The sequence below is a fragment of the Impatiens glandulifera genome, chromosome 1 (genome assembly GCF_907164915.1).
Source record: "Impatiens glandulifera chromosome 1, dImpGla2.1, whole genome shotgun sequence".
NCBI classification, from domain to species: Eukaryota; Viridiplantae; Streptophyta; class Magnoliopsida; order Ericales; family Balsaminaceae; genus Impatiens; species Impatiens glandulifera.
In genome coordinates this window covers 69,724,012-69,737,785 of record NC_061862.1, presented here as the reverse complement: position 1 = coordinate 69,737,785, position 13,774 = coordinate 69,724,012, and positions in this window count along the sequence as shown.

The following is a 13,774-nucleotide window of genomic DNA, read 5'->3' as shown; positions in this document are numbered from 1 at the left end:
AAAAGCTGTGTTTTCGATGAAAGGGGATAAAAGCCCAGGGCCAGATGGTTTCAACGCGAACTTCTTCAAAGAAAACTGGGAAATAGTGGGTAAAGATGTAAGCGAAGGGGTTTTGGAATTCTTCCAAAACAGGAAAATGTTGAAGCAATGGAACGTCACAGTGTTGAATTTGATTCCTAAGAATTCAATTCCGGAAAAAATTCAGGACTTTCGTCCTATTTCATGTTGCAATGTTATTTATAAAATTATTTCAAAAATTATTTCGCAACGTTTGAAAACAGTTATTGATAAACTTGTAGGATTAGGGCAATCATCATTTATTCCCAAACGCTCTATTTCCCATAACATCCTACTCATGCAAAGCTTATTGAATGGATATGGAAAGAAAAACATATCGCCACGTGTGCCTTTCAAAATTGACATTAAAAAAGCTTTTGACTCGATCAGATGGGGATCAATCCACGAATTCCTCCTTGCTGCAGGTTTTCCAATTATTTTCATTGATTGGATTATGCAATGTGTTTCCACTCCTCACTTTGTTGTGAGCGTGAATGGTATTCATGGAGGCTTTTTCAAGGGTGAAAGGGGAGTCAGGCAAGGAGACCCTATATCTCCTTACTTATTCGTCTTAATAATGGAAATTCTTGACTGCATTTTAAAAATGCTTCTGAGAAGTCATCATTTCAAATTTCACCCGTACTGCAAAGAAGAAGCAATAACTCATATATGTTTTACAGATGATCTATTTTTTGTGGCTTATGCGGATGTTGAATCTGTTAGTATAATCAAAGAAGCTCTAACAATCTTTTCGAGTATTACAGGTCTATACATCAATGAGGACAAAAGTCAGGCTTTCTATGGAGGGGTTAATGAAGAAAGGAAAGAAAACATTTTCAATATTATGGGAATCAAGGAAGGTGAACTACCAGTGAAATACCTTGGAGTACCCCTGTCATCAAAACAACTCCGATACAATCACTTTAGACAACTGGTAGAAAAGGTTAGAAATTCTGTTTTGGGTTGGGCTACGAAAAAACTGTCTTATGTAGGTAGAATCGAGCTCGTTAAAAGAGTCATTTTTGGAATTATTGGCTACTGGGCACAACAGATAGTCATCCCAAAGAAAGTAATGGCTGAACTCGATAGAATCATGAGAGACTACATATGGGGAACACAAGGCAGAGGAGGAAAAAAAGTCAAATGGGAGGATGTTTGCACTCCCATAGAAGAAGGAGGACTAGGAATAAAAAGTTGTGTTGAATGGAATAAAGCCCTCACCATCAAGAGCTTATGGGAGTTGGAGCAAAAAGCGGACTCCCTATGGGTTAAATGGGTGCATACAAGATTTATGAAAGAAGAGCAGAGTATCTGGACACTAAGCATCAACAAAAGAATGGCATGGTCATTGAAGAAAATCCTAAAAACAAGAAAAGATGCCTTTCAAATGGTGAAAACCACAATTGGAAATGGAAGAGGGGTACTATTCTGGCATGATCCTTGGCTGGATAATATTCCCATTATATTCAAAGAAGAAATGCAAGGAAACAGAGTTAGAAGAGAATACATCAAGTACTCATTTAGAGACGTATATGAAGGTAGATGTGATTCACTTTTGAGGCGTATTCCAGAAGGTGATAGAATCCTAAACCTAATGAGGCAGAAGCAACTCAATGAAAATAATGATGAAATAAGCTGGAAAACAGAAAGCAATGAGAAGTTTATTACAGGAAAGGCATGGGAAATTGTTAGAACAAGAGGACAGGAGGTAGATTGGCATAATGTGGTATGGTCTCCAAAGATTATTTCTCGTCACCAATTTATTCTCTGGCTGGTATACAGGAAAAGGTTGACAACAAAAGACAGAATTCGAAAATATATAAACATTCCTGATATCAACTGTGTCCTATGTTCGGGAGTTGAGGAAAGCATAAACCATTTATTTGGGGAATGCTCTTTTGTAATACAAATCTAGAGGATGTATGCTGCAAACATGAACATCATCAACTTTCCAAGAATATGGGAAGAAATCCAAGAGTGGATGAAGAATAAAGCAAAAGGAAGATCCTTCTATGTAAGTATGTTGAAATGCTACTTTGGAGCAGTAATCTACAATATCTGGAAAGAAAGAAATTCAAGAACTCACAGTGGAAGAAGTAGAACCGCTGAAGATATTTGGAGAGATATAACTTCAGATGGAAATGCACTCATTCAATCCTGGAGAGGAATCGAAAGGAATGAAGAGAATAGAAAGCTCTGCCATATATGGGATATTTCGTTTGAGAAGGTTACAAGTAGAATAAAAGTAAAAACGCTGTAGGCGCTAATTGATTATTGTTATTGTCTGTAATTCAATTATTGTTTCATTGTCAAATCTAGAAATTGTCTAGATCTGATCTTAAACTTTTGTATTTTTTTCCCTCTTTTGGGTTTTTTTAATGAAATGGCACTAAGCTGTTTTCCCAAAAAAAAAAAAACTTAGGATAACACCGCAAACTTTCGTTTTGCATTTACAATTTTTACTTAACTTGAATCCAGGCAGGGGCCATCCATTGAATTTATAAAAAAATTTTGTTCTTTTATCTCCTTCTGATTTCATTACTAGGCATTGGTTAGGAAGGATGATGAAGATGTTGTAAACATGCTACCTACATTTGTAAAACTAGTTATTGGGGATGTTGGTGATCCATCCAACTTGAATGACGCTATTGAAGGTTGGAGTAAGATTATCTATTGCGCCATTGCTCGTTCTTCTATCACCATGGACCTGAACAGAGTTGACAACTAGGGCGTCTACAACGTAACAAAAGCATTTCATGTGTCTCATTACTCGTATGCATTTATTCTCCAAAATGTCATGTTAAAAATATGAAATCGAATCTAGCTTTTTCCTTAGAAAATCTATTAGCTCGTAGAATATGTGATAGGATCGGCGACACCAATAGATACGGGGGTCTGACTATTGTTGACGACTTCGGATAAACAGTTTGATAGAAATCCTGTTAGGGATTAATATCTCTTTTTATTCTTCGCAAACTTGTGTAAACACTTGAAACAGATTCAAGGCGGAATTGTTTACTTGGGTTTGAAGCACAAGATGAAATATGAAAAGATGACAGAAATGAAGAACACAGCAGTTTGTTTATTGATGTTCGGAGAAACTCTCCTACGTCACCCCTTCTTCCAACCACCCGAAGGATTCACTATATGATGAGAATCAAATACAGTTTACACACACTTAGCTCACTATTGAACATAACACTTTCTGTTCAATTACAATAAAATGAAGAATATCACTCAGCTAATGATGTTTTGATTCTATCTCTCTCTCTCGATTCACACACAGTACAATCAGAAAGAAGCTTCACAGAATAAGTTCAGTAAACAAGATGATTGAGTAGTCTCTCTCTGCAAAATCAGATTGCTTGTTCGTAAGATTGCTTGAAAGAATCGATAAAGTCGCTTCTTCGTCTGTTACTCTTAGGATTGATTAAATACTGAGCAGGAGCTAACGGTCGAATCTTCAAGAATGATACGTGGCGCTCTTCTATTGGAAAGCCTCCATTGTACACAGCAGGTACTGAGCACAAGGATCGTGGCTGTACCGAACTGGTAGTGCGCCGAATATTCCATCAGAGATGTACCTACAAAACTGGTAATGTGAGGAAAATTCCCTTACGTGGCATTCCTTGATTGGATGCATATATCTGTTGTACTAATCTTCACAGGAAAGTGGAGCAGGAGTAGGGTACAACTATAGCACGTGGGTAGGAGAAATGCTAGATTTAAGCGTACTACTTAAACAGAACATCAGACGTATTTTAGTTAGACGGATTTGGGAAAATCAGTCTAATGAAATAAGTCAACTCCTTCTAATGAAAAACGTCTATTAGACCGCCTGGTCTAATATAATTAGACTCGCGTCTAATTTCAATAACCATTAGACGGGTACGTCTAACTCCACTGAGTTAGACTACACATCTAATTCCGGTTCTACCTTAGACTAATCTGAAGGAGTTAGACCCACGTCTAACTTTCAATTAATTAGACAACCCGTCTAATTATAATAACCATTAGACCGGCACGTCTAACTCCACTGAGTTAGACTGCCCCGTCTAATTCCGGTTCTACCTCAGACTAATCTGAAGGAGTTAGACTCACGTCTAACTTTCACTTAATTAGACAACCCGTCTAATTATTACATAACCATTAGACCGACACGTCTAACTCCACTGAGTTAGACTGCCCCGTCTAATTCCGGTTCTACCTCAGACTAATCTGAAGGAGTTAGACTCACGTCTAACTTTCACTTAATTAGACAACCCGTCTAATTATTACATAACCATTAGACCGGCACGTCTAACTCCACTAAGTTAGACTGCCACGTTTAATTCCGGTTCTACTTCAGACTAATCTGAAGGAGTTAGACTTACGTCTAACTTTCACTAATTAGACAACCCGTCTAATTATTACATCTATTAGACTTACACGTCTAACTCCGATGTGTTAGACTTGTACGTCTAATTCTATTAGACTTGCGTCTAATTCCGCGTATTCATTAGACTTGCGTCTAATTCCGCGTATTCATTAGACTACCCGTCTAATTCTTTACGTCTATTAGACTTACACGTCTAACTCCGATGAGTTAGACTGTACGTCTAATTCTATTAGACTTGCGTCTAATTCCATTAGACTATCCGTCTAATTCCGTGTATTCATTAGACTACCCGTCTAATTCTTTACACATCTATTAGACTTACACGTCTAACTCCGATGAGTTAGACTGTACGTCTAATTCCATTAGACTATCCTTCTAATTCCGTGTATTCATTAGACTACCCATCTAATTCTTTACACATCTATTAGACTTACACGTCTAACTCCGATGAGTTAGGCTGTACGTCTAATTCTATTAGACTTGCGTCTAATTCCATTAGACTATCCGTCTAATTCCGTGTATTCATTAGACTACCCGTTTAATTCTTTACACATCTATTAGACTTACACGTCTAACTCCGATGAGTTAGACTGTACGTCTAATTCTATTAGACTTACGTCTAATTCTATTGGACTTACGTCTAATTCCATTAGACTATCCGTCTAATTCCGTGTATTCATTAGACTACCCGTTTAATTCTTTACACATCTATTAGACTTACACGTCTAACTCCGATGAGTTAGACTGTACGTCTAATTCTATTAGACTTGCGTCTAATTCCATTAGACTATCCGTCTAATTCCGTGTATTCATTAGACTACCCATCTAATTCTTTACACATCTATTAGACTTACACGTCTAACTCCGATGAGTTAGACTGTACGTCTAATTCTATTAGACTTACGTCTAATTCCATTAGACTATCCGTCTAATTCCATTAGACTATCCGTCTAATTCCGTGTACTCATTAGACTACCCATCTAATTCTTTACACATCTATTAGACTTACACGTCTAACTCCGATGAGTTAGACTGTACGTCTAATTCTATTAGACTTGCGTCTAATTCAATGCGAATGAAAATGAAAATCGGTCTAATGGTCCTCATTAGATCCAAATCTAGAGATATGTTGTCTCAATACACCTGTATTGAAACTTATAAATTATTTCATCATCAAAATATCAGGGGATAAATTATTTCAACACTTAGTCAAAATAATTTGACCCAACAATATGCCTTTTGGATAATGCATCACAATTCACTAAATTACAGGTCCTTTTTATGGGAACTGGCATTTTAGCATTTTTAATATCTGTCTGAATAGATGCTTATGGCTTCATGTATGTGCAAGACTATAACAATAAGTTTTTACCTGACAAGTTTAAGAGACTACCATCTGACCAAAATCTCCGGACTTAATTTTTCAGTTAAACGTACCATGATTTATATGCAAGGATGCTTCATCAGAGGAACAATGATCCGGTTAGCTGGTCATTTAAAGTGGAGGGCTAATGACTGTCATCCTGGGTAAAGGTTTTTTCAGCAAATAAATAAATAGAATCAAAAATTGGCTTCTTTGCATCAATTTGACCTAAATCTTTCCTGAATTATTATGCAAGGGTGTCAGTTTCATCTCTTCTCCTATGCACGATTCGTGCATTTACACTGCAGAAGCTGATGGTATGATTTGCAAGCTAAATTCAATGACTGGAAATTTGTTAATGGTGTTCTAGTATTATGGGTCATTTTCTCTTCGTATGCATTCCTTGCAAATTGTATTCGAAGATCTTAATATAAGTATTTTTTATATAAGCAGTTACTGCACTAGATCGTGCAAATACAGAAGATGCATTGCTTCATATTCCAAAGTTTCTTGGGTTGCATTATAAAAAAGGGATCCATTGGAGTTCAGACAAGTTGGAAGGTGTTCATAGCAGTAGTGGTAAGCAAATATTCTTTCACATAATCTCCTTAGCTGCTTCTGTGAAATGGTAGATGATGGATCCTTTCATATTCTATATTTACTAATTTAGAAACTCAATAAATAGATTGTTGAATCATTGGTTTTCTTCCAGAATAATGGTTTCATTTATGATTAATATCATGTGGACTGTCCCTGATCATTGATGCCTACCTAGTGCCCGATTTTTGCTTTGAAAATACATCATTTTGGTCATTGATTAATTATTTATATTTTGTCCTCTTACAGATGAAATGAAAATTGAAATGCCTGTTATTATCATGGAGGATCTTGGGATTATTTACCACAAAAAGATATTCATTTTGAGTTATTGACAGACTCAACAAAATTGTTGGGTTTAAGTATTGAAGATAATGTGTCACAGAAGAAGGTCTGCTTCTACTAATATTTTTATTTTAATTTTGTAATTTTTCAATTTTATTTTTACTAAAGGAAGTGGCTAAACCAATTACTATAGACCTATGTCAATTGGTTATATATAAATCGTCGTTGCCAATTAAGGCAACAACGAGGAGACTTCTGTCGATTGACAGCGATTGGTATATGACCAATAACTATAAGCCTATAGCGATTGGTTTGGAGGTTAATAGCGATTGCTTTACCAATCACTATAGAGTCTTTTTTTACTAGTGTACGTCGAGATCATCCACAATATATGAAAGTCGTTGAGCAATTCCTAAACTTTTCTTAATACTCTACTAGAAGGGATAATATTGCGTGTCCTTGCGTGAAATGAGCAAATTGAAACTATGAGAGTGTTAATTTTGTGAAGACACATCTCATTATACACGGTATAAGAATGGACCACGATTTTTGGTGTTTTCATGGTGAAATGAGCTCCACAAATGATATTGTTGATGATGACGTTGATGATGTTGATAATGATGTTGATGACGAATCAAATAACGAAGACGATGTTAACGAGAATATCATAAAAAAAGATAATACAGTTGATGCTGTTGATAATGATGTTGATGACCAATATACGGAAGATATTCTTAATGATTTATATCCCAACATTCAACACTCTAGTTCTGAAGATCTGGTTGACGATGATCAAATATTCTAAAATTGTTGGATGATTCAAAGCAACCTTTGCTGAGGGTTCTCGAATTTTAAAGGCTTTCACATTATTGAAGTTGCTTCTTATTAAGAATGTTGGTCAATGGACAAATACATCATTCGACTTATTGCTGAATTTGCTCAAAGATGAAATACACCCGACCATGTAGATCCGACGTTGCTAGAGGTTGAGATGATGACGACATCATCCTCCCAGCCTGCAGGTATAAGTTATAATCTTTGAATAGATAAAAATTCAATTACTAATGTTGTCTAATATTTTTATAGGATCTACATTAAAAAGAAAGGGTCGAAAAAAAATAAGAACACTACCCTCTCGAAGTTGACCCCGAGTGAGAAAATAATAATAGAATTTTTTCCAAATGGGAGAGTGGGTTACGACAATGGCACGACATTGTCCAGAAATATTGGGATCGTGGTTCGGGACCCGACTATGATATCACATCGTTTGCTGCATTGGTCATACTTGAGCTCCACCGACATAGAGCATCTTTGGAAGTCGGTAATGGTAAGTGTTAATATCTTATTTTATTAACTTTCAATCTCTAATACATAATAATAATTAATCTCGTGTCTTTACAGAATCGTTTTGAAGTAGTGTCGGAACCTATTAAATATTATCAGAAATAGATAATGGAACATGTTAAGGTGGTTTGGGATATGTACCGATGTGATATCAACCGGAATCATGTTAAAGCTCATGATGAGAATATAGCAGCTATTAGAGCACACAAACCGAATGAATATACGGAAGATGATTGGAATTACATTTTGAATCGTCACTTTCTCCGAGACAATTTCCGGGTGAATCTTTAAATTCTAAACTTTATACATACTTATTTATAATGTAAGTATTAATTGGTGTTTTCAAAAATAGGTAAGAAGTGAGCAGAATTCACAAAATAGGAAGAATCTTCGAATGACACATCATGCGGAGAGTGTGTCATTCTCTTAGGTGGCAGCAAAAATGGTAAGTGTATTTCTTCAAGAGTAATTATAATATGTTAACTATATTTTGATAATTAACAATATTAACATTTAATCTTCATAGGAGAGGACAACGGGTATAGTGCCATCACACGTTGACCTTTTTTACGAGACACATTGTAAAAAAGGAACAGGTGATGACTCTACTCGTGTGGTGGATCCCCATATACAAGAAAAAATTGTAAGTGTACTTCAAATTTCACTTTTACTGATGTTATAATTAACTTATCAACTTTTGTTTTCTTTTTGTAAGATGCGATGTGTCAGACGCTCGAAAGAATTCCCGATATGACCGATTATGAGTTGACAGATAACGTTTTTGGATAACAAGGACACATGATGGTTATTAGAATGGTATCTGATGTGAGGTCCACCTAGTTTAGAGGAGTTTTGTAGTGGAAGTCAATTTCAATAGAGGGAGCAAGAGTTTGAGAAGTTGCGCACTGAATTATAAGAGGAGACTTTGAAAAGAGAACAACTGGATGTTGTAGTTCTTGAGTTAAAAAGAGATGCACTTGAGACAAAAAGAGAAACACTTTAGACAAAAAGATAAGCACAAGAGACAAACAGACAAGCTTTTGAGGCACAAAGACAAATGGAAATACAAATGGAAAGACAAAGAGAAGAATTTCAGAATTAGTTGGCGACATTTATGGCGAGATATCATCCACTTCCACCTCCGGATCAATCTGGTATATGATGCTTTTATCTTTTTATACTTTGACCGGCATTTGGGATAATTGAGATTTTGGTTTATTAGATGATTGTATTTTTGAGTGAATTGAGATAGATTTATTGGATAATTGTATTTTTTGATTATTGGTATTTTGGTATATGAAATTCAGTATTTCTAATTTGTGTATGATTTATGTCTAAAATTGTTTACTTTAAAATAGGTAATATTCGGTTTATAATCGTTTTATTTTAAAAAAAACTTATTATAGCCGAGAGTAATATGCTTACCGCTTATGCTCTTGGTAAATAATTAAAGTTAGCTTCGAGAGCATTATAAAGGCTCTCGTTAATATGTTAAATTCATCTCTGAGAGCATTAACGCTGCTCTCGGTAACAGTTTAAAGTTATCGCCGAGAGCCGTTCATTGCTCTCGGTTATAATTTATCTCCGAAAACTTTATATGTTTTCGTAAATGTTCTTTTTTTTCACCGATAGTTTTATCACCGAGATGTTGCGAGAGCATTAATCACTATTGGTGAATTATTTCACCGAAGGCAAATTACCTTTTTTCGAAAGTTTTTGTCCTCCTTAAAAAAAACAATTTTTTTACTAGTGTATTATTTGTCATTTTTTTAAAATTTAAAGATATGTAATTGTTATTTGAGATATTAGTTTTGAGATTTTTTTTTTACATTTCCAAAACTATAAATACAACTTGTTTTGATTTTTTTTTTAAATTGTGAAGAAAAATTATAAAATATAATTGAATGTTCTTAAATAAAATAAGTTCTTATAGTTGATTTATAATTATTTATTCCATTGTCTCCAATTTTGTAACTCTAACTCTATAATAAAAAAAAAACACATCTACTTGAGGAGTTTAAATCAAATTATGTTGTTTTATACATGCAAATTGAGTTTGCAACATATTCTATTACAAAATAAGTTACATATTATCAATAATAATTTTATTAGAAATTTAGTTGCACTTTAAAATAAAGAATATAATTTTCCAATTTTATGATAAGTTATCATTTATTTTTATTACAATTAAAATTTTATAAAAGTTAGTAAAAACGTTTTAATATATATATATATATATATATATTATTTAAAATAACAACATTATTATTTTGGCCCAATCACCATATGACTCCAACTTGAGTCAATTTTACCATATTTGGACTTCTAACATGTCAGAGGGGGAAATTTGAGCAAATAACCCTAAAAAGAGGCCTAAATGCGTTTGTTGAGAGTGACTAATTTAAATAGCGCTGGTGACCCTCTTTTTTTTCTGACGAAAATGCCCCTATTGCGTCACGCATCCTCCAGTTGCGTGACGCACCCGAGTGCATTGTGAAAAGTCCACAATGCCCTTACTATATAATTAGAAAATTTCAGTTCTTCCCATTTTTTTTCATTTCTTTCTTCCCTGTTCTCTCTCTTCACCTCCTCTTCTCCCCTTCTCCTCCTTCTCTCTAAAAAGACCATGACCCCCGATGTCGGAATCCCAACGAAGGAAGGATGTCCGCTGCTACTGGTATGCTTACTTCTTCCTTTATTTCTTTCTTTGAACGCATTGTTTGTTAGGGTTTAGGGTTTAGGGATTGATTAGGTAAATGTCACCGACGGGGAAATCCGGGTGCGTCACGCAGGTGCGACGCACCTGAGTGACGCACCCCAAACCATTTATAGTTAATACTTGCATTTCATTGTTACGGTGTCTCTCGATTGTTAGTAGCAACCATCTGAATATGTTATTTCTTTTTTGTGTTAACAGTTCAAATATGCTGGGTTGATGAAATGCCCTGTTGAAATACCCAATTTATTCTTTGAAGAAATGAGGGTAACTGATTTTAGAGTGTTGAAGGCTTGAAGCATGTTAGTTTATTCTTGAATATGAAATCTTCCTTAAATTGGATCTATATAGCTATCTGGTATCAATCCAAGCTGTGTGGCCCATAAAAGCCAGATTTTGTAGTTTAGGATTGTAAAGAATGGTTATTTTAGCACATAAAGTAAAGTTGGCCATGTGATAATATACACTAGTAAAAAATGTGTTATTAGTGGCGAAATTTAACGGCGGTATATAAAACCGTAGTTAATGCCTTACATGTAACTGTGGTATATAAAACCGCAGTTAATATCTTACTTTTAACTGCGGTATATAAAACCGTAGTTAATAGTCTTATATTTAACTACGGTATATAAAAACCGCAGTTAAAAGTCTTAACTTTAACTGCGGTATATAAAACCGCAGTTAAAAGTTTTACTTTTAACTGCAGTATATAAAACTGTAGTTAAAAGTCTTACATTTAACTACGATATATAAAATCGCAGTTAATAGTTTTATTTTTAACTACGGTATATAAAAACTGTAGTTAAAAATCTTAAATTTAACTGCGGTATATAAAACCGCAGTTAAAAGTCTTACCTTTAACTGCGTTATTATATACCGTAATTAAAAGTTTTACATTGTATATAAAATCATGGTTAAACGTTTTATTAAGATTATCAAATATAAAAAAAATTATTAATAAATTTTAATTTGTATTATTTTAGAAATTAATTGGAATACAAGAGACTTCTTAATTTTTATTATTTTAAAAATTAATTAGGATATAGGTAGGTAAAATTTGTGTAGATAAAATTATAAAAATTAAATAATAAAGTATTTATCATCAATCAAATAATGTATAATAAATATTATTATTAATATTATATATATGGAATTTTTATTAAGTTATTAAAAATATATATTACTAATATTATTTATAAATATTTTATATTATTAAAAATGTATATAAGTTATTTATTAGTGTGAGTAAATTATTTTAATGATTATATAAATATAAAATTAATATAATTGAGTTAAATCTTGAATAAAGAATTTGTTATAGAGTTGTTCAATTTTTTTTTTATAATTGTATTGGTACGTTTTATTTTTTTAGAATATGTATTATATATAATACGAATTAAGTAAATATACTAAAATCTTAAAATTTGGAGATACTTTATGTATATATAATTTATTTACTAATAATTATTCTAAAATCAAATTTTAAAATAACCTTTCAAATAAAATATATTTATAATATATATATATATAAACATATTATTTGTGCTTAATAATATATATAAATTATTTACTATTATATATAAAATCGTAATCATACGTGTATAAATTATATAAAGTATAAGGTGTATAAAAATATAAATTATAATTAAGTATAAATAATATAGGTTTTGATAAGTTGTACAAATTATATAGAGTATAAGGTGTATAAAAATATAAATTATAATTAAGTATAAATAATATAGGGTAGTATAAATTATATAGGTTAATGATGTTTGTAGGCTATGATAATTACATCGGCCCACATTCTTCGGGCCCCAAATTTTTAATTTTTAGTATATATAATATTATTAATTATATATTATTATCTATTTTACCGTATAATAATATATTCTTTTATATTTATTTTCTTATAATAGGGTTAACTTTTTCTCTATATATTATATATAATAATAATGCACGTTTTTTCTCTTCATATTATATAATAATATTTTATTTATTAATCTTTTTATATTATATATAATATAATAATATATTAATTTTTTCCCTCTCCATATTATATTTAATATAATAATATCTTAATTTTTTCTCTCTCTAATTTGTAAACCATTTTTTATTTTCTTTATCCTTAATATTAGTAGGCCCCATTTTCTATTTACTTCGATATTTTTATTTTATTTATTGTACCTCTTTTATATCATTAATCCTAAATATATTGTTTATATTAAAGTTGTTTTTTCATATTTAATATTTTTTAATTTATTTTATCATAAATTCAACCATAACTTAAAACTAAGTTTTGAGGTTACATTTTAATATTCTTAAATTTATTTATTTGTTCTTATTCTTATGTTTATCCTTATAATCTCTTCTCATTTTAAAATATTTATCAAAAAATTTCATTATAGAAATAACATACATAATATTATTAAATGAGATTTTGAAATCACCAAAAACACCTCAATACTTACTTAGATTTTTTTTTCATGTTTTGAAATCAATGATCTAGTTATATATATATATAGTTGTATATTTAATATGTTTTTGATAAAATATACAACTATTATATTTATTTTAATTTTAGGGTCAAAACAAAAATATAATTTTCATTATTATTATAATTATATATTTATTTATATTATAAATAATATTATTTATTATTATAAATTACTGTACAGTTATTATTTAATTTTAATTTTAATTAAAATCTAAAATTTTAATTATAATATAAATGGTAAATTATATTTATTTAATTGAAATATTATTAATAATTGTAATAAAATAAACTTAAAATAAAATTTATATATAAAATAAAAAATATATTCTTTATAATATAAGTAAATATAGAAAATAATAATTAATAAAATTATCGTTATAAAATAAATAAACATTTTCTAATTAAAATATTAAATTATTTAAAAATATATATTGAAAATGATTATATATAATAATAACAGTAAAACTAAATAAAATATATATTATATATTATATAATAATAAGTTATATATAAAAGTAGTTGAAAATAAATTTTAACTTA